Here is a 23,574-nt window from a genome sequence, read left to right on the forward strand (position 1 = left end):
AGGTTCTCAGTATGGTAATAGTGCCCAGTGATGTAGGATATAAGACCCCGGGACGCCAAAGGTAATCCTAAGCTCCATATCCATCACAAGATTCAAGCTTAAAGCATTCTAAAACAAAACAAGCATAATATAAACCTTATCATAATTAAACCGGGTAATCTATCTTAAGGGATTTCTACTCTAACCAAACACCGCTGTCCCATAGCCTTCACCAACCTATCCTCCATGCGATCCCATCGCCACCGCCTTCCGAACCTCCTCAATCCCAGTAGAAAGCACAATTAATAAACAATGCAAGTAAAACACAAGTAGAAGCATATGAGACAAATAATTCAGATAGCAAGTAAGCATGTTATTCAATTAGGCAAGCCATTACAAGTAAACAAAGCATACAAACAGATAGAAAATGCATATGATGAATGCCTGCCCTACTGGCTGTGATATCACATTGTCGATTCAACTGCCAACCCGACACATCTCCATGGAAATGTCGCCCTTCGAATTTCTCATATGGGAATCCCTGAGATATAGTGCTCGGATCACTATCCAGGTACTAGCGCCTGCTCGCCTATAAGTCCAAAGGGATGCGAGCGGGATACTCTTGCCACAGACCTCACATCTTAATGCAAGCGGAACAAACCACCGCCCTTACGCCGCCACCGCTACCTCGACAGGAGGGATCAAACCCCGTCTCTGCCAAGCGCATAGCGTCTCATAATCTTAGTAAAAATAATATCTCAGTGGTTTTCAGAAAACATTTTCAACATACAGAGATCCATCGTCTCAATCCGAGTCCTCGACTCATATCAACCACTGTCCATTCATAACTCAGTTTCCAATGTCCAAGGTTCATCATTCCTTATCTCATGTATCAATCATCCTCCACCCAACGTCAAATCATTCTCAGTACGCCAGAAACATAGGCCTCCGTTTTCTAATTTATCATAAAACTGTGTTCTAGAAACCTGAAGTTACATCCCATGTTCCAATACTCAAAATTAAGCCCATAAGTTTTAAATAGTGTTTTAGAAGCTTACAACCTTGTTGGGAAGGTAGAATAGTTGAAAACAAATAAAATTTTGACAAACAGGACGTGTGCGGCTGCACAGGGGTCTGTGCGTGCGCACACTCCTGAGAGTTTTGAAATGCGTGCGTACGCACAGGGGTGTGCGTACGCACAGGTGTCAATTTTTACAAGGATCTGTGCACTCGCACAACCTGTGCCATCGACCCCAACAGATTGACCTTCCCGACGTGTGCGTCCGCACAGACCTGTGCGTCTGCACAGGTTGAAGTTTTTCCCTGGATATGTGCGCACACAAGCTGTGCCAGTGCTGCGAACAGAACACACTTCCTGCCTATGCGTGCGCACAGATGCGTGCGTCTGCACAGGTCAAAATATTTGCAGGGTGTGCGTCCGCACGAGTTTGTGCGTCCGCACATATCAGAAATCCTGAAATTCTGCAACTCTACAGAATTTCATATTTTTAACACCAACTTTGAAGGATCATAACTTCTTCTACAAAATTCCAATTTTCATAAATTTTATATCAATTTAAAGAGTTTTCAAAGATCTTTAATTCTAAACAAATTTCAATCAATTTTGAAAATCGAGGCAAAAGTTATGACCGAACAAAGTTCACCAAAAACTCAATTTTACCAAACTTCACAATTTACAACATTTCTCACCATACACATTTCAAACCATACCATACCATCCAAAACTCCATTTTTCATCAAAATGTACCTGTTGCATCACAATGCACCAAACTTTCCACATTCTCCTTCTCATTTCATTACTATAAATTCCAACATCAACTATATGATACTTATGATCAAATTCACCATCAAAACCCACTATTTCATAAATCATAACACTACAATTATCATAAAGAACCAACTTCCAATCAATACAATCATTCAACATCATCATATCATTATAATTCATCACAATCAACCCAATATTCATCAATTCATCAACATATAACACACCAACCATCATTTTAGTTCAACTTATCTTATTGGTCACTAGCCTATGTGTCCATGAATATTATATACTACATAGAGAAAACCGAAACCATACCTTAGACGATTCTCCTTTATGCACCAAAATTCAATTTAGCACAAACAAGCTTCCAACCACAAACCAAGCTTTCACTTCCACTCCAATAAGCACAAATAAGTTCCAAGAGCTCCCAAAGCCACAATAATCAAACTATATACATGTAATTCACCTCAAATCAACCTAGGGTTCTAATTAAACATAAATTCACAAGGGTTTAGTGGCTCTTACCTTCTTCGATAGATTTACTAGCAAGAATCCAAGGCTAAGCAAGGATTAGAGCAAACCTAAACATCCAAAATCACAAAATCTCATTTAATCAAAAACCCTATGAACCCAAAACGTTGAGGAGAGAAACTGAGAGGGATTCGAGCTTTCCTTACCAGTTTCTTATATGGGTTTTGTAGAGCTCTTGACGAGGAACGCGTAGCCGTAAACGGTGCGACGATCGGATCTCTCTAGCTCAAGATATGAGCTTGGCAAGTTTGAAGTGAATAGTAACAATGGTGGAAAGCTCCCACCTCTCTCCTCACTTCAGCTACTGTTGTGTTTAAGTTATGAGGGTGAATGTAGCTGAAATGGGTTTACCTAAGTGTATTTATATGTTGGGCTTGGGCCTAACTTGGGCCCGGTCCAACCCATTAGCATTTTTAGCCCGTTTGGCCCAACCTCGGGCCAAACCTTTAAAATTAACGCCCGATTTTCCATTCCTAACATTTTTCTAAGGTTTTCGCCAGTTTTCACTTTTTCTCATGCGGTACCGGGAAGACTTGAACCGGTTCAACCAGTTCAACTACCGGTTTGCAGTTTTTCATGGTTTTTCGTAAAAAGCACATTTTCTGACTCAGAAAGACCTATTGAGTCCGAAAATCACCTTTAAATCCTCAAATTCTCACTCTAACTTTTCGAAGCCTAATTTGGGCAATTAATCACTTAATTAACTGGTTGATTAGTTATGGTTCTTACATTCTCCCCACCAAATAAGAAATTTTGTCCTCAAAATTTGGTTTACCCATCTCCATCATTAAATGCTCCCTCAACATAAACCTACCTCTTACTGTTCATCGTTTCATTCCTCCACGTCTGCTCAAATTCCTATCTACATCTTGTATTCTTATTTATAACTCCATATTTTAACTGAATTCACGCCTATATCGTACTTGTCCTTCTCACTCTAAACTACCTTCAATCAACCTCATTACAACATTAGCATTTCAATTCAATGCTCTTCAAATCCATCCTTCAACTAAATCAGTTTCTGTTCCAATCTATGCCCAAAGTCATCATGATCAAAATATCGAAATCCCTATCTTTCCGACACGGCAATTGCACAGTTATCACCCAAATCTAATTTTATCCACCTACCCTCATCTTCACAGCTTATCCCAACTCATTCTAATCTTACTGCCACAATCAAACTTAGTTCTTAGAAAACCTTTACTCACATTAACCCACTAACTCTTCAAATATTCAAGCCTAAGGTACGTTTAGTCATCTTCCTATGATCCCTACTCACGACTATCAAGTGCTATTGCATTCCATAAGCTTCCGCTGCACTACTCTGATTTTTAGCCACTAATTAACTAACTGATCCAAATATTCAATCAAATCATACATCATCCATCGGGTTACAGAACCTAGGCTTACGTCTAAACTTCCTCAACTTGACCCAAATAGGGTTCACGCTCGTCCTAAGACTAATTTCTAACTTAGGGCCTCCTAGCATCTCTATGCCTAATTCAAAATCTCCTAAATTCTCAATCGTAAGTAATTTTCCATAGCTCCAATTACAATACCCATCAATTTCCAACCATTCAACACCTTCAAATCCTAGCAACAGTTCTTATACTAACTACAATTTTAATACCATCTGCTCCATCATACTCCTAACTCACTCCATCATCTCAAACGCCTAAAATATTCTATTCTTCCTTTCCTCTATTCGTTTGATAAAATTCCAAGATCCATAAACCACCATACCATTTGTCTCGTATCTAATCATTCAATTCATTTACAATTTTATCCATATGTACAATTCAACCTCCCTTAGTCATACTAAACAATTAGTAAATCTCTATTTATTTTAACTAGCATCAATTGTTAAACTCAGCAAAAATTCAAGCCTAAATTCCTCCTCACTTATTTTTCTCCTTCTCTACTTACCTCTACACTCAATGGTTCACCATGTGCCAACATCATATTAACTATCTTATGATCTACACGTGAGAACCAAAATCAAACGTGATTATCCCTAAGTAGTAGCTTAACTCCCAATTGTGGTCCTTGAGTAATTTCTCCCATCTTCATGGAGGTAGTTCCCCTTGCTCCACATCTTTAACACAAATATAAACACAACAGGCTCCAGATCATGAGTCAGAGATTCCACTTCGTATCGCCTCAACTACCGCGATGCACCAACCATTACCTCCTAATGCTACGTCGATGCGCACTCCAATACTTTCAATGAGGCGTTATCGTAACTCCTATCTGGTCCCTGAGGTTCACATAACACAAGTACCGGCGATGTAGCTAATCGTTCCTTTAAGTTCTGGAGGAATTACAATTCGGCATTGGAGCCAATGGAGCATCCTTGTGTATGAATTTATTCATAGGTAACACCATTCATATAAGTAAGGGTTCACAACTCCTCGTAAGATCGCACGCTTGCCGGTTTCATCCTTCGTGTTCAAAAGTTGCATCCTACGAAACTAACTTATCGATGGTTGCGTCTAAGGATGGCATGTGATGTCGAATTAAGTCCAAGTTATTTGAAGGGATACCGAGCTCAAGAGAAAGCAAACAACTTTGAATAGTATCCGTAAGAAATTGAAAAGGTACATTATGTTATGTTTAGACAATGTTATAGAGAACAAGAAAATGCACCATAGGGAAAAATTAGAGTGCATCTCAAGAAAGGGATTCCAAATTAAGAATCTTTGAAGAAAACAATATGGCACATTGAATCAAAATGTGTCCCTACTGATTTTATTACTAGTCCGTGAATAAAGATGGTTTTAGGCTCATGCTAAGGGGTACAAATTGTGTGAAAGGACACGTACAAATAGGAATTTGATTTAGGGAATGTTCAATTTAATTATCAAGAAAGGTCACGGAATAAAGTTCTTCAATGCTGATTACAAAAGAGAGATAGATCGAGTCACAAGCATTTATTGGTAATCTCTCTCGTATTAAGTCTCCCATTACTACCCTCCTTCACTCCGGCTCCTCGCAACTGATCCTTCTTTCCATGAAGTGTTTTGCTACTTAATATTTCCAATCCTAACTTAACTCGTTACTACATTTCACCTTTCGTAATTCTACCATGTCAATACTTCTTTACGCCTTCCATTGTGTCACTCCAATTTGGTTATCACTACCCCAATCACCTGATTGTACCCACCAGAATTATCTCCTCTCATTAGCTCCTCCAACGCTATATTTGGCCAGCCTTAATGGCAATGTCCCGTAAAATAAAGCTAAGCTAAGTTCTGGTCCTAAGCCTGACATTTAATCTAATCTTTCTAGTTTCAAATCTTTGTCTCCATTATAAGCTAATAAGAAGAGTCAAGTTACAGTCCCCCACAACGTGATTAAAACTAGGTTATCAATTTTATTGTTACCTCGAGTTGGAGATCCTTAACCCCATTACTGGGACCGATCTGTACCTTGGTCCTTTTTGTAAGGACAGCGTCTAGAGATATGCCCTGATAATCCGCAGCTGTAACATCCACTGAACCCAGCCATGCATGACTTTTCCGGATGGTATCTTCCACATCTCTGGCACCTTAACTCTTCTTGTTAAGCCCACGCCTGCTTACCTGCTCCTCTCGCCCGGTGATACTGGTCATGGTCAATGCCTCTGATATGTCTTTGAACTTGGGATTGCTGAGGGGCATGCCTACCCTTCTTGGAGTTCTGGCCTCTTGATGGAACATACATCCCACGACCTCTACTACTAGTACCGCCATGAACATCTCTCTCCAAAGTCACCTCCTTGCATAATCTTCTACAATTGTTGCCTTGTCCACCAATTCGGAGAATCTCTTAATCTCCAATGGAGGCACAACACACATGATATCTTCCCTCAGCCCTACTTCATATTTGACACATTTCCATCCCTCATAGGACTCAGGAGTACCCTGACTTATTCTCAAGGACCTACAGAGTTCTTCAAACTTGCTGGTGTATTCAGTTATAGTTATGGACCCTTGCTTCAACTGTAAGAGCTCCAACTCTCTAGCCTCCCTTAATGATTCATGCCAGTACTTTTTATAGAAATCTTCCTAAAATAATGTCCATGTAATGTCCACCTTCTGTAGGTGTAGCAGTCAGCGCTCTCCTTGCCACCATTGCTGAGCTTCTCCCACTAGTTGATAAGCCGCATATTCCACGAACTGATTACTCGGGACTTGTTGAGTCTGTAATGCACCCTCCACAGCTTTGAACCAGTTGTCTGCTTCAACAGGATTTATCGTTCCATTGAAAAGTTGGAGAACTCATGAAGAAATGGAAGAACCGGAAAGCTGTCAAGCCGACCTCTTCGCACTTAATCGGCCATAACTTGAGCTACAGAGGTCCAAATGATGCGGTTCCAGTTGGGTTGGAAAGCTAACATCCGAGGCTTCAAAACGATATAAGATTTGCTATGGTTGAACCGCTCATGATGACGCGTACGCGCATAGTACGCGCACGCGCCGTTGCTGCCACCTGGTTCACTTAAAGCAAAACGTGGCCAGCGAATTCTGAAGCCTTGTGGGCCCAATCCAACTCATTTCTGATGCTATTTAAGCCAAGGATTGAAGAGGAATCAGGATACTTGTCATCATTAGTCATAGTTTAGCTTAGTTTAATAGTGAGAGTTAGTTTCTAGAGAGAGAAGCTCTCACTTCTCTCTAGTTTTAGGATTAGGTTTAGTTCAATAATCTTAGATCTAGGTTTTAATCTTTGCTTTCTTCTACTTCTACTTTTCAATTCTTTGTTGTTACATTGAAATTTCCTTTATGTTGTTCTTATGTTTTGTTGTAGATCTACTTTTGCTCCTTCTATTTTCTTTCAATTCAATTAGAAGTAATTCATAATAATTGTTCTTCTTTGCTTTTCTATTGTTGATCTCTTGCCTTTGTAGTTGTAGATTCCTTTAATTCTTGCATTTAATAATGTTTACTCCTCTTGCACTTTATGTGTTTGTTGAAATGTCTCTTTTAGTGTTACTGTAGATTTTGTTCCTCTTGGCCTAGGTAGAGTAATTAGTGACACTTGAGTTATCTAATTCCTTTGTTGATTGATAATTGGAGAGATTGCTAATTGGTTTGGAGTGCACTAAAGCTAGTCTTTCCTTGGGAGTTGGCTAGGACTTGTGGCTCAAGTCAATTCATCCACTTAACTTTCCTTTAATTAGTAAGGGTTAACTAAGTGGTAGCAATGAACAATTCTCATCACACTTGAGAAGGATAACTAGGATAGAACTTCTAATTTTCATACCTTGCCAAGAGCCTTTTATAGTTGTTAGTTTATTTTCATTGTTATTTACATTTCATGTCTCTTATCCCAAAACCCCAAAATAACTCATAACCAATAACAAGACACTTCATTACAATTCCTAGGGAGAATGACCCGAGGTTCCAATACTTCGGTTTATAAATTTAGGGGTTTGTTACTTGTGACAAACAACTTTTTGTATGAAAGGATTATTGCTTGGTTTAGAAACTATACTTGCAACGAGAATTCATTTGTGAATTCTAAGCCACACAAAAATCCATTCGTCAAAATGGCGCCGTTGCCGGGGATTTGCAATGGTGTTATGTTATTGGTTATTGTATATATGTGAATATTGTGAATAGCTTGATTTTTGGATTGCTTGTTAGTTTTGCTTGTTCTAGGACTTTGTTTCATTATTTCTTGTTAGCTTTTGTTTTTTATTTTTACTTTTACTATGAATTCTCACTTTGGCTATGAGTGTGATTACAACTATGTTGTAGGAAATGGGAACTTCAATGAAGATGTGTATCAAGAATGGGATAACCAAAGGTGGGAAGAGCCATATACATATGATCAATCTTCATGGCAACAACCTCCACCAATGCACTATGAAGAAGAGCCATTCTATGATGCATACCAACCCAATGGCTATGGTGAATCTCCTTGTGACTTTCAAGAACCACCACCATATGCCTATGAGTCATATCCTCAACATGAACCTCAACCACACTCACAAGCCTATTTTCACCAAATACCTCCATATGACCCTAATTCTTATCCACCATACCAACCACCTTATGAGCCATATGAACCATACATGGAACCACCACCATTCCAACATCAATATTTTCAAGAGCCACCTCCTCCACATTATTACCAAGATGAACCACCTCCAATATATGAAAATTTCCAACCACAAGATGAATACTACTTTCCACCACAACTTCCCATGGAAGAATATTCATGTCCATCAATCCAAGAGCCATATGATCCTAATCATATTATCCAAGAGGAACAAGAGTCAAGGGATCGTCTCAAGGAAGCATTGGATCAATTTCAAGCAACCATGGAGTGTGTTGTGCAACAAGTGGAAAGAGTGGAAATTATTGAACCACCATAACTCTACCAAGAAGAACCACCTTCCTACTATGAACCCTTCCCCCAAATTGATGAACCCTTCCATCCACCCCAACCTCCAATGGATGACATCCTTGATGTTCTTGTTCAAGGACAAGAGGAAATGAAAAGAGATGTGCAACAATTCACGGCCGCCTTGGATGAGGTGGTAAACCGGTTAGCATCCCAATGCTTGAACTCTCAAGGAACTCCCATGGCTACATGTGGGGAATCAAATGAAGAGCATAACATAAAAGAGAGATTGGTGGAGAATGAGGGAAGTTGCTTTGTATTGGAACAATTGGAGGAAGCTATGATTATTGAAGAAAGGGAAGAATTGGTTGAAGACTTAGGAGATGCGGAGCCTCCATGGGAATCTAGAATTGAAGAAAACCCCTCCAAGATGATTGAAATTGATGCTAGGAAGGAAAGTGCACACCTTCCAAGACATATTCCATATGAAGATTTGGATGGGATAGAGCAAGAAGTGAGTTCCCTTGGTGATGAAGATCAAGCATCAAACCTTAGTGGTGAAAAATCCTTTGAGCATGAAGAACCTTCTCCCAACAAGATGGAAAGCAATGTGGAGGTAAATTTTTCTTACCCTCCCATTTATGACTTGAGTAGGAGAAAAGGTTTATATAAAATTGTTGAACAAAGGATTATAATTGAGAAGTCTTGTGAAGAGGTGGAAATCCTTAGAAAAAAGAGGATGGGAATTGAATACGCTTTATCAAAACTCTTGGAGTTGTCTTTGCCTAGGTTGCCATCTACTCCTTCATTTGAGTGGGTGAAATTTATTTCTATTAGCTTTATTATCCCACTTGAATATGGTTTGCTTGAAACGGATGGCCAACTTAGGGAGCTTTGTGGGATGAAGCGTAAACGAAAAAGGTTTTGTGGTTGGCGTTGCAAATCAAGGCTCATTATGGTTGATGCATCAAACATGAGATATAAAGGTTGGAGTAGTGCTCAAATAGATGGATCTAGGAGGATTGTTGGCCACTATATAGAGAATTCACCTTACTCACCACCCGGTTGGATTAATAATGATGATCAACTTCAAGACGGGTGTGAAAATAAAGTGTGGGATCCCGGATTACAAGAAGATGATCAACTTTGGGAGCCCCAAGCTTGTGAAGAACTCCATCAAGACTTGGCTCAATCCATGAAGAATCTTGGGGCACAATGGAGAACCAAGCATTGGTGGGAGTTCCAAAATGAATACAAGCACAAGCCACCTTGATGAGGAGCTCCCCATAAGTCCAACTTAAGGACAATAAACAAAAGTGCTAGGTGGGAGACACCCCACCATGGTAAAATCTTTTCATTTTCTCTTTTGTAAATATTGGTAAAATTAGTTTAATTTCATGTTTAGATTAGTTGGTAGAGTTTAATTGGTAGTTTAAGTATGTTAAATAAGGTTTTATGGTGTTTTGGCAGCTGTTTGGAGGTTTGGAATGCTTGGATTGGTGCAAAAACATTAAAAAAAAAAATTTTGAAAAACAGAGCACCATCCACGCGTACGCGTACATGGCGCGTATGCGCACGTCCAGCATTTTCGACCATCCACGCGCGCGCGCCATGCGTGCGTACGCGTGGATTGAGAAGTTCCAACCTCCATACATTTTCCAGAGAGTTGTGCCTGCGCCGCGCCAACGTTGTGCCTCTGGCACAAACCCCACTTGCGCACACGCGCACATGACGCGTACGCGCCACTCTCGAAATAAGCCAATGACGCGCGCGCGCCATGTGTGCGTACGCGCGGATTTCTTTCTCCCATCCACTTTTCTTTTCTTCTCCTCTTTCCAATTCTTTCCTTCTCCTTTCTTCTTCCCTTCTCCTACCCCTCATCCAACACCTCCAAACACCATGGATAACCATTTATTTTAGTTGGTTGTTAGTTAGTTAGTTAGTTAATTAGTTAGTTGGTTAGTTAATTAGTTAGTTTTCGTTTAGCTTTCATTTTATTTTCTCTCTTTTCATTATACGTGTTGGAGTATTGACTTTGTTTACTATACATTGCTATATCCCTTATTGCCTAAATGCTATTGTAGCATGAATGTTTTTAGATAATCTTTGTTGGATTCTATGATTGAGGTTATATTTTGTTACTTGGTTTTGAGTTCTTCATGCTTACCTTTTGAAAAAAATACCAAGTGATGAGAATTGTCTTCGAGCTTATAACTCTTTTGAATTGCATGTTGTAGCTAGCCACCATGTGATTTGGATCCTTTTCCTTTGATTAGGCAATCTCTTGATGGATAATGTTGAGCATTTACCTTAATGCATTGTATTTCATGATTATATCCATCCATATGTTTGACTTGAATGCTTTCATGCTTCTCTAATGCTTGTCTTACCTTACAAGCTTACTTAAAGCATCTCAAGCACACTAGGATAAGTGAAGTGCATGCTTCTTTTGTGACATAGCTTTTATGCTAATGTGTATTCTAAACCGCGCAATTTAGAATTCACACACCTAATATTTCTTAATGTCACACTAATTCACTCACCTCATTCTAGTGATTTACCTCATTCCAACAATGTATGCTTCCTTGCTTTTATATCTTCTCATCTTATGGTGTTATATTTTTGTTTTTCATAACGAATGCACCACAAGCAACCATGGAAGTGGAAGAAAGAACATATAGCAATCCGGAGAGTCGCCGTACCCCCTTGCTCATCTTTGAGTGCACCGAGGACGGTGCAAACTTTTAAGTGTGGGGAGGTCGTCCGACCTATCGGCAATCTTGGGTGACAAATTTCTAACTCCAATATTTTACTTGCATTTTCTTATTTTTGCATATGCATACACAATAAGCTTAGTCAAAATAATGAGAATTTTTCAAGATTTCTATCTATAGGGCATGTCAATTGATTTGAGTGAAAACTTTTCATAGAACTTGCTTTAATTATATATTTTGTGGAACATGATTTATGAGCTAAGAACACAAGCTTGTGAGATTTGAGCCTAACGGTGTGGTTACATCTTATAACCACTTATTTTTCCTTCTTGTGTGCATTATTCTCTTTCTATGATTGTAATCTTTGATTTGTTTGATTCTTTATGTCCATTATTTTGTGTATTCATGCATTTATGTGATTGAGGCCATCATTTCATTTAGCTCACTTACCCAAATAGCCTACCTTTTATCTTCCATTGTTAGCCAAATTTGAGCCTGCGATTAACCCACTTGTTCTTAATTTAGCACATTACAAGCCTTAAAGCGAAAAAACAATGAATGTCCTTTATTTGGATCTTTGATTAGCTTAGGCTAGAGTGTGTATCATTCAAGTGTGGGAACCTTGGGACATTGGGTGAATAAAAGGGTAGTTTTGTATTTTTGTTGTAAATATTGGGAATTGGGTACATGCTCATGTATTGATTAAATGTATAGACCTTATGCATTGGTACTCTTGTATATAGTTTGAAAGAAAAAAAAATGATGAGAAAAACAAAGAAAAAAATATATGAAAAGTATAGAAAAAATGGAAAAAGAAAGAAAAAGAAAAAGAAAGAAATAATAAGGGGACAAAATGCCCCAAGGTGAAGCTCAATAAGATCAATGCATATGAGTTGTGAAATGAAAAGAAAATGCATGAGTATGTGAAAAAGTGAGAAAATGGGTAGTTAGGTTAGAACTTAATTGTATAGGATGTCATAGGTTAGGTGGGAAGTTTAAGCTTATTAAAGATTCAAATTTCAAGCTCACTTGACCAAATATGCATCCTACCTTGACCCTAGCCCCATTACAACCAATGAAAAGACCTCATGATACTTGTATGCATGCATGAAATAAATGTTGATTGTTAGAAGAAAAATAAATCTTGGAAAGCATGAAATAGAGGAGAATTGAGTGAATCAACCCTAAACACTTGAGCGAATAGAGTGCAAACACATCCGGTGAGGGTTCGATGCTCAACTACATGCTTTCACCTATGATCATCATTCTTCATGCAAGTTTGTAAAAATATTTAATAACTCAATTCAATTGTGGATTAGACTTGCTAGTCCTTAGCCCTTGTGCATATATGTTTCTTGGGAATTGATTTATTTTGACCAAGCACTTGCATTCATTTAGATAGTTGCATATAGGTAGATTGCATTTAGTTAGTTTCCATTGAATAAATGCCATACCCTTACTTCATTCTTGGTTTAAGCATGAGGACATGCTTGGTTTAAGTGTGGGGAGGTTGACAAACCCCAATTTGACGGTTTGTTTTGTATTGATCTTTGGGGATTTTATCACCCTTTACCCATATTTATTCAAGAAATAGCATGGTTTTGTATATTCTCCTTTAATTGTGCTTGAATGTGAAAACATGCTTTTTAGGACTCAAAATAGCTAAATTTAGTTCACCTTGATTCTATTAGATGCCTTGATATGTTTGTTAAGTGATTTAAGGTTTAGGAGGCAAAGATTGGATCAAGGGAATGAAGAAAGAAAGCATGAAAAGTTGGAGAACTCATGAAGAAATGGAAGAACCGGAAAGCTGTCAAGCCGACCTCTTCGCACTTAATCGGCTATAACTTGAGCTACAGAGGTCCAAATGATGCGGTTCTAGTTGGGTTGGAAAGCTAACATCCGGGGCTTCGAAACGATATAAGATTTGCTATGGTTGAACCGCTCATGATGACGCGTACGCGCATAGTACGCGCACGCGCCGTTGCTGCCACCTGGTTCACTTAAAGCAAAACGTGGCCAGCGAATTCTGAAGCCTTGTGGGCCCAATCCAACTCATTTCTGATGCTATTTAAGCCAAGGATTGAAGAGGAATCAGGATACTTGTCATCATTAGTCATAGTTTAGCTTAGTTTAGTAGTGAGAGTTAGTTTCTAGAGAGAGAAGCTCTCACTTCTCTCTAGAATTAGGATTAGGTTTAGTTCAATAATCTTAGAACTAGGTTTTAATCTTTGCTTTCTTCTACGTCTACCTTTCAATTCTTTATTGTTACATTGCAATTTCCTTTATGTTGTTCTTATGTTTTGTTGTAGATCTACTTTTGCTCCTTCTATTTTCTTTCAATTCAATTAGAGGTAATTCATAATAATTGTTCTTCTTTGCTTTTCTATTGTTGATCTCTTGCCTTTGTAGTTGTAGATTCCTTTAATTCTTGCATTTAATAATGTTTACTCCTCTTGCACTTTATGTATTTGTTGAAATGTCTCTTTTAGTGTTAGTGTAGATTTTGTTCCTCTTGGCCTAGGTAGAGTAATTAGTGACACTTGAGTTATCTAATTCCTTTGTTGATTGATAATTGGAGAGATTGCTAATTGGTTTGGAGTGCACTAAAGCTAGTCTTTCCTTGGGAGTTGGCTAGGACTTGTGGCTCAAGTCAATTCATCCACTTAACTTTCCTTTAATTAGTAAGGGTTAACTAAGTGGTAGCAATGAACAATTCTCATCACACTTGAGAAGGATAACTAGGATAGAACTTCTAATTTTCATACCTTGCCAAGAGCCTTTTATAGTTGTTAGTTTATTTTCATTGTCATTTACATTTCATGTCTCTTATCCCAAAACCCCAAAATAACTCATAACCAATAACAAGACACTTCATTACAATTCCTAGGGAGAACGACCCGAGGTTCCAATACTTCGGTTTATAAATTTAGGGGTTTGTTACTTGTGACAAACAACTTTTTGTATGAAAGGATTATTGCTTGGTTTAGAAACTATACTTGCAACGAGAATTCATTTGTGAATTCTAAGCCACACAAAAATCCATTCGTCAGTCAGCTTTCAAAAAAGTAGCTAGAGTTCTTAGAACACCAACTAAGTTGTGCTCAGCACCTTCTTCATTTTCGCTTCCGGCTGATTTCCTTGTTTGCCGCAAAGCATGAGTAGCCATAACAGTGCCCGCTTGAATCATGTTAGCTAAATTAGTCAATGCCGCCATAAGTTTAGCGTGATCATCCGTCGACGGGTTACCCTCATAATCTCTCCGTATACATGACCGACCTTGTCTGCGAGTAGCCATTAGGGTTCCTGTCTACACCAAACAATCGATATCAAAGTGATCAGTCTCAATATCAAAAGTCTAGTGCTTCAATTATCCCAAACAGGCACTCACAAACAAGCATGCTATGCATATATCAAGTAGATAACCTAATAGCATCAAAGAAAAGACACACAGAGTATGCAAAGAAGCACAATCGGTCCATCCCTCAGGCTCACGAGGACGAACCACTCTGATACCACTAAATGTAACACCCTAATTAGCCTAAGCCTTACTTCGCGCCATAAAGCAAAGGTTAATCAGACATTACGTCAATTCTAAAGCTCATACGTATAACATATAGAAGAAGTAATATAATCTAGAAACCCGATGAAAGATATAGCTCAAAAATAGGATTTCAAAAGCGCAAAGCGTACTAGCGAAGCTACTATCTTAAGGCACAAGAAACAGAAGTGATATAAACAAGGTAATAGTATCAAAGTATAATATCATAAGAAACTAGCCTCGACTCGCGAAGTTTAAGCCGGCTAGCCATTGATAAACCCATATTTTATGATATATTTTGTGCTTAATCTGAGTGATTTATTCAATCCTTCACCCACTTATTCATATTAATTGCATGGTTTTACTTTTCCTTCCTTATTATGTGATTTATGTGAAAAACATGTTTCCTATGCTTTAAAATTAATTATTTTAATTACCTTTATTTCCATTCGATGCTGTGATTAGTGTGTTGAGTAGTTTCAGATCTTCTAAGGCAGGAATGACTTAAAGGATGGGAAGGAAACATACAAAAATGGAAGGAAAGCACAAAACGGAGTTTTTGGAGAAACTGGCAGCCACGCGATCGCATGGATGACGCGGCTGCATGCCAAGCGTGAAGAAGCAGCGACGCGGCCGCATGACTGACGCGACTGCACGCCTTAAGCAGAACACATATGACGCGGTCGCATGACTGACGCGACCGCGTGACAAGGAAAACTCCGAATGACGCGACCGCGTGACCCACGCAGACGCGTGACAGAGGCCACACACCAGAAATTGCAGAAAATGCTCCCAGCAAATTTTGAAGCCCTTTTTGGCCCAAATCCAAGTCCAGAAGGCATAGACCAGAGGTTATGAAGTGGGGGAATGCATCCATTCAGAGAGTGACCACTTTTAATTAGTTTTCATGATTTAGATTTAGTTTAGAGAGAGGTTCTCTCCTCTTTCTTCTCTCTTTAGGATTAGGATTTAGAATTAGGATTTTATTCGCTTTCCGGATTATCTCGTTATCAGGTTCAATATTCCTTTTTATTTACTTTTGCAATTTAATTTATGAATTCTTCCATGTTACAGATTACATCTTTGAATTAATGTTATTTGAGGTATTTCAGTTTATTATTGCTTTCTTTTATTTACATTATTGTTATTCCCATCTGAAGACATTTTTATTCCAGTAGATTTATTTCTCTCCTTTTGGTCTTGGTTAAGAAATCATTAACTCAGGAGTTATAAAACTCAAACATGAATGATAATTGTTATCTTTGTTAATTAAACTGAACTTCAATAATCCCAATCTTTTCTTAGGAAATAAATAGGATTTGAAGATCAAACCAATTAATCCCTTGACCTTCCTTTATCTTAGTAAAGGTTAACAAAGTGGAATTAAGATTCAATTCTCATCATCATTGATAAGGATAGCTAGGATAGGACCTCTAATTTCTCATACCTTGCCAAAAGTTTATTTACAGTCATTTATTTATTTTACTTGCCATTTAAATTACTTGTTCTTCATTTACTTTAATTGCTAATTAAACTATTCACTCCTCATTCTCAAAACACCAATTTACAATCTCCATAACCAATAATAAGAACATACTTCCCTGCAATTCCTTGAGAAGACGACCCGAGGTTTGAATACTTCGGTTATCAATTTATTTAGGGGTTTGTTACTTGTGACAACCAAACGTTTGTACGAAGGGATTTCTGTTGGTTTAGAGACTATATCTACAACGCGACTGTTTTTATAAAATTCTTTACCACCATAAAATCCTAACGTCAAAAATGGCGCCGTTGCCGGGGAACTACAATCGTGTGCCTTATTATTGGTTATTGTAAATATTTTTCTTTTACTTGTTTATTTGTTTTTATTTTCCCATCTTTATTTCTTTTAGCTACTATGAATTTTCACCCCTTTCGCTTTGAGTTTGGTTCTAATGTTATTGAAAGGAATGGAAGTTATAACAGGAACATGCATCAAGGTCAGAACAATCAAAGATGGATGCAGCCAAGAGGATCTGATCAACCCTTTAGGCAACAACACCCTCCAAGATATCATGGACAAAGACCATTCTACAATGCATACCAAGAAAATAGACATGGTGGACAACCTTGTAATTACCAACAAGCCCCACCCTGTGCTTATAGGCCATCCTCTCAACGTAACTTCGAACCACCACACTCACAAGCTCCTTTTCACCATTCACCACCGTATGATTCTCATTTACCTTAGTTCCAATCCAATCACTCCCAAACACCACTACTTCCCCCTGTGCCATATCCAAATCTATCACCCCGAGAATTAGAGGTTCGCCTCAAGGAAACAGTAAATCGACTTCAAACAACCCTTCATCAACTGGAGCAAGCAGTAAGTCAATTATCTTCTAGACGTTCGAACATTCAAGGACCTCCCACAGCCCCATGTGGACAATCTAACGAAGAGCATAGTATGAAGGAGATACTAGAAACTCCAGTGGACAAGACAGAGCATGGCTTCGTACTGGATCAAGTAGAGGAAGCTGTCATTATTGAAGAAGAAGAGTTGGTTGAAGACTTAGGAGATGCTGAACCTCCATGGGAATCCAAAGTTGTGGAGCATTCTGTCAAGGATGTTACAATTGATGCTAAGGAGGATTGTGCGCAGTCCCCAAGGTAGGTATTTCATGAAGAACTAGACAGAATAATCCAAGAAGCAAGTTTCCTTGATGACAATAATCTCAAGTCAAGTTCTTCTAGTAATGAACTTGCATCTACGAGTGAATTCTTTGAGATCGAAGAATCTTCCCCAAGTGAATACGAAGATGATACGGAGGTAGATTTCTCTCAACCTCCAATCTATGACTTAAGTGATGAGGAAGACATAGATGGCTTTGATCAGGACATGGATACATTTGAAGAATCTTGCAAGGAAGTGAAGAATTTCACAGAAGAGCACAAGGGAGTAGAACTCACAGAACCACTGGAACCACATATCCCAAGGCCATCACCACGCAATACAAGCTTCAAGTGGGTACAATCCTTAACTTTTAACTGTATTTTTCCACTTGAATATGGTTTGCTTGAAACAGATGGCCAGCTTAGAGCTCTCTGCGGCTTTAAGAGTAAAAGCAAAATGGCTCGTACTGAGAGCTGGTGCACAAGGTTTAATAAGGTTCCACGCTTCAACTCGAAGTGCACGGATTGGCACCATGATCAATCGGATGGATCTCGGAAAATGTTTGGTTATCCTGGTGAGAATCTAATTTCTAAACCACCCAGATGGAAGAGTATAGATCAAGACGAAGGCGGATTTAAAAGCAAGGCTTGGGATCCTGGAATATATGCTGAAATTCGTCACCCCGGGAGCCTGAGAATCTATTTGAAGCTGCTCAGAAGCTTCACATGCCTAGTTTGGGACCCCGGAGGCTATTGGCATTCCAAGCATTGGTGGAGATTTCTGGATGAATTTAAGCATAAGCCGCCATAATAGGAAGCTCATCCAATGTCCAACTTAAGGACTTTAACTAAAAGTGCTAGGTGGGAGACAACCCACCATGGTATGATCGTTCCTTTTTCAATTTTTATTTAGTTTTATTTGTTTTCAAGTTTTGTTTTATTGAACCTGGAGTTTTCCATCTCATTTATATTAATCATTGCATTCTGCATACTGCATAATTGCATACCTGCATAATTAAAAAAAAAGGGTGCGCGACGCAACCGCATCATTCATGCAATCGCGTCAAGTTGCGAAAAACACTTCCCACGTGACCGCATCATTCACGCAGCCACGTGACCTGGAGATCGGCGTAAAGATCCAACGTCCAGAAACTTAGGCTGGAATCGTGCGGCCATTGTGCGTTTTGCACAAATAACCCACGCGATCGCGTCGCATGGATTGCACAACACCCCAAAAGGAGACAGAGAGTTGCGCTGGAATCGTGCGTTTAGCACAATTTCTAGCGACGCGATCGCATGCCCCAGGCGATCGCGTCATTCACTCTTTTCCTATTCCATGCGATCGCGTGCCCCACGCGATCGCGTCAACCACTATTTCAGCCCAACCACGCGACCGCGTGCCCCACGCGATCGCGTGGATTCAAATTTATAACCCCCCAGTCACGCGAACCCTATCAGTCGCGCCCCCCCCCCCCAAACCCCTCTCCTCCTTCTCTTCTTCTCCAATAACACCACCATCACCCAGCCACCACCACGCCACCACCACGCCACCGCCATACGCCACCGAGAACCCAGGCCCCGCCGCCACCCACCCCCCCTTCCTCCTTCCCCCTTCTCTCTTCTTCCTTCTTCTTCTTCCCCTCTAACTGCCACTGCCTACGCCGCGCCACCACCACCCACCGCCGCCGCCCCGTCACCACTGCCCAGCACCAACCACAGCCCCCCTTCCTCCCCCTATTACCCCCTACCCCCATTACCCCTACCTTTCCCTCCCTTCCTCCGAACAGCAGCCACCGCCGCCGTACCACCCTCTTCCGCCGCGCCGGACGCCACCACCGTCATCCCCAGCCACCTCTCCGCCCACTCTCTTTCTTACGCCTACCAGGTTCCGACGAACGCTACCCTTCTATCCTTCGTAGTTAATTAACATTTTTCTGTTTATGCTCGTCATTAGGCTAGTTAGATATGCATGTTGTAGTGGATTTTAGGTTGTTAGGTAGCCTAGAATGTGGTTAGTGGATTTAGGTCTGTTTAATTGCGCTGTTCGTGTTTCTTGTTTCATTATTTTCGCAATTCTGCTGTTGCTGTGATGTTAGTTTTGTTCATATGCTGTAATTTCTTGTTTCATGCTGCTCTTTACTCTGATTTTTCATGTTCTTATTCCTTATATGTAATTGCAGCTGTATTTTTTATTCATATGAACTATTCTGTTGTTGTTTATTTTCCGGGACAATCCAATTTTAGCCAGAATGCTGCCCAAATTTCTGTAACATGTTTCTATTCATGTCTTGATTTTGGCATTTTCAACTGTGCTTTCCTTAGATTTAACCAAAACAATTCATGAATGCCAGGGCAAGCTTTCTTATTCTTTTTTGATTTCCTGGTTCATAATTTGTATTTTTGATGTTTGATTCCAATTTTTGCTATTTCTATATCTATTTGAGTCATCATCAACCTGTTTTCCTTATTTGGATATGAGTTACTTATAGCTTCTAATTGTGAATACTTGTTACTTGGAATATTTTCATTATGCCACTTACTTTATCCCACTTTTTACTAACTCACTAATGTTAACTTCCTAAACTCTTTTTCAATTCTAACCAACCTAACCTTTCAAAAATTCTCTTCTGATTTTCTTTCACTTTCTTTTAACATTCTAACCATGGCATGATGTTAATTTCTCTATTTAACATGAATTCAATTACATTTTGGATTGTGAAATCTCCTTTTCAAACTTTTAACTCCTATACAATCCTTAATGAACATTGACTTAACTCATTTTCCTTATCCTTTTGCTCATTTGCCACTTTGTGTTTCTTTTGATTATTTGCCTATTTATTTTTCTGTTTTCACTATATCCTGGTTTTCTGTTTTTCAGGATGTCTGCCAGCCAGAGAAAAGGAAAAGGAAAGGCTACTACTGGCAAACAGAAAAGAGGAGAATCCTCTATGTCCATCATAGATATGATGCACGATGAATCCTTGCGGGAGAAAAATTTTACCCCACAGGAGAAGGCCGACCAGCTAATCCCTGCTACTGATCCAGTGAAATTTGCAAACCGATACTGTGAGCTGAAGTATCCGGTGTTTACAAACTCCAGGAACCTGTACCTGGAGAGAACTTTGAAGATCCCAGAAGAACTCCAGCAATACACCTCTGACCAGATCAAACAAAGAGGCTGGTTCTTCCTGGAGAGAAACCTGACCGAGGTCAATGCATCTTGGGTTAGGAAATTCTACTGCAATTACTTCAAAACCTCCCTAGATACAGTGAACCTTAGAGAAAAGCAGATTCTGGTCACTGAAGAGGCCATTGAAGATGTTCTGAAGCTTCTGCCTAAAACTGATCAGCTGGATGGTTATCAGAAAGCTGAGGAGGATATGTGCTTCATGCGATTTGATTGGGATGCAGTCAAGGCCCGGATAGCCCTTGACCCAACCGTTCCTTGGATTATGGGTCAGAACACCACCATGCCAAAGGGCATCAAGCGGATTTACCTGAATGATGAGGCTCGGCTATGGCATCAGATACTTAGCAACTTCATTATGCCGAGTACTCACGAGACTGAGATACCAGCCGCTATGATCACCCTCCTATAGTGTGTGCTGGAGGGTAAGGACCTGTATCTACCACGCTTTATCCGGTACCACATGGCCAGGGTCCACGTCCGAGGCACTCTTCCCTTTCCTTATCTGATTACACAGCTAGGCCGTCGAGCTGACGTGCCTTGAGAGGATGCTGATGAGAAGCCACCTGCTGCAGAATGCAAGAAGATTATCCCTCACAGCAGGAACTTTCTGGCTTTGGGCTACAGACCTCCATTCCTCACTGCTACTGCTGACACAGCCACACCATCTGTCGGCCCCTCTTCTTCCACTGCTACCCCTGCCACCACCACCGCACCTCCACCTACCCCAGAGCCCATCTATCATCTAGTGCACCGCCTGTTTCGACAGCTTGACCAGATGCAGCGTCGCAACAAGCGACGCTATGAGCACCTGAAGCTGATGATACGCTCTAGCGACATCCCCTCCGAGCCTGACACACCATCCGAGACATCTGGGGAGGAGGCGGATGCTCACGAGGCAGAGACCCATCCACAGAGCGAGGCAGAGCAGGCAGGCACAGAGCAGGCCGCATCACATCAGGAGGCTCCGCCTCAGATTCAGGCTATAGACCCCGAGATCCCTATTCAGTCAGCACCTCCTCTACAGCAGGCTGATCCTCCGACCGCCACCACAGAGACCCCAGCTACCCACCCTTCCAATGATGACACCCCTTCACACCCTGCTTGAGTGAGCATCGGGGACGATGCTACATTTTAAGTGTGGGGAGGTCGCCATCTCTGGCGTTCTTTTTTTTGGTGAACCACTACATACTCTTTTTATTTATTTTGCTACTTTTCTGTATTTTTCTCTTTATTTTTATTTTTATTTTCTCAGTACTTATATATCTTACTATTTTTATGTATTTATTCTATGTTGCACTTTAGTTCATATTTTAGCCATATAGTTTTAGTTGCAATTCTAACTTATTAGTTATAGAAATTGTGGATTAATTAGTATAGTTTACCCTTTTTAGCATAAGATAGCTTAGTTTAAATTGAAAAATATAAAAAGGAAGTAAACTAGGAACTTGAACACAATAGAAACAATCCACACACCTTGTATATATAGCATTACATGTTAGTTAGTTAACAATATTTCATCAAGGAGAAGCACTAGAACTTTAAAGCCATTCAATATAAATTTTACATTGAGAATAATGGGAATTTTTAACTAAACCTGCATGACATACATAAGTGATAAATGATTTTTAAGCTAGAGAACACACAGCCTGTGAGTTTTGAGGTTAATTGTATGGTTACATTCAAACCATAATATTTTATTCCTGTGTGTTCCGCCCTTCTTTTTTATTCTGATGTTCTTTACTTTGTTTTAATCTATATGTCCAATTATAGAATAGAAATACATACCAAGAGAGTGATTGAGGCCATTATTTGATTTTAGCTCACTTATCCCAAAATAACCTACCTTTCACATCACCCTTGTTAGCCCCCTTGAGCCTTTAAATCCCTTTTTTTCTATAAACCACATTACTAGCCTTAAGCAGAAAAACAAAATAAAAATCCCAAGTTGAATCCTTTGTTAGCTTAAGATAGGAAGTATGTATGGTTTAAATATGAAAAAAAAACCCATTGGGAACATGGATGATAAAAACAAAAAGGTAGAAAAGTTGAAAAGAATAAAATAATTCAAATAAAAATTTTGGGAAGCATGCTCATGTAAAATCAAATTAATTGAATTACCATGTGCATTAAAAAAAATAAATAAAATAAAATAAAAAATAAAAAATAATAATATTTATTATTCAGTACTTAAATAAAGGGGACACAAAAGAATTCCCCAAATGAGAAATAAAGCAATGCACATGGGATAAAAATAATAAACATTGAAACATGAGCATGTAACATCAAAAGTGGAAAAATATGGGAGAATAGGTAAAAGAAGCTTTGCCTTAGAAAGTATGTATGTTAGGTGAGACCTTAGACTAATTAAGGATTCACTTATTAGCTCACTTAGCCTTATACATATACCCTTACCTTTACCTTGGCCCGATTACAACCTTAACTAAAGACCTCGTGACTTTTGTATGTCTATATTCTATAATTGTTGATTGGTTAGATGAAGAACAAAGTTATAGAAAGTAAGGATAAAAAGAAGAATAGAGTGATTAACCCAATAAACACTGAATGACTAGAGAGTAAACACAAAATCCAATGAGGGTTCAATAGCTCATTAACATATATCTCTGCTAAATTATTAATTGTCTTGCAAGTTTATAAAATATTTTTTTCTCTCCCATCTCAATTGTAAAGGCACTTTATCACTATCTAAGGTTTGGCTATATATATATATATATGACTCCTTGAGAATGTGAATTAATTCAACTACATGCAAGCTTTATATACAAATGAATAAAAACTAGAATTGCATGATGCATCATTCATGTAGGTAGTTGCATTTAGATTAGATTGC

The sequence above is a fragment of the Arachis hypogaea genome, chromosome 14 (assembly GCF_003086295.3).
Source record: "Arachis hypogaea cultivar Tifrunner chromosome 14, arahy.Tifrunner.gnm2.J5K5, whole genome shotgun sequence".
Lineage (NCBI taxonomy): Eukaryota > Viridiplantae > Streptophyta > Magnoliopsida > Fabales > Fabaceae > Arachis > Arachis hypogaea.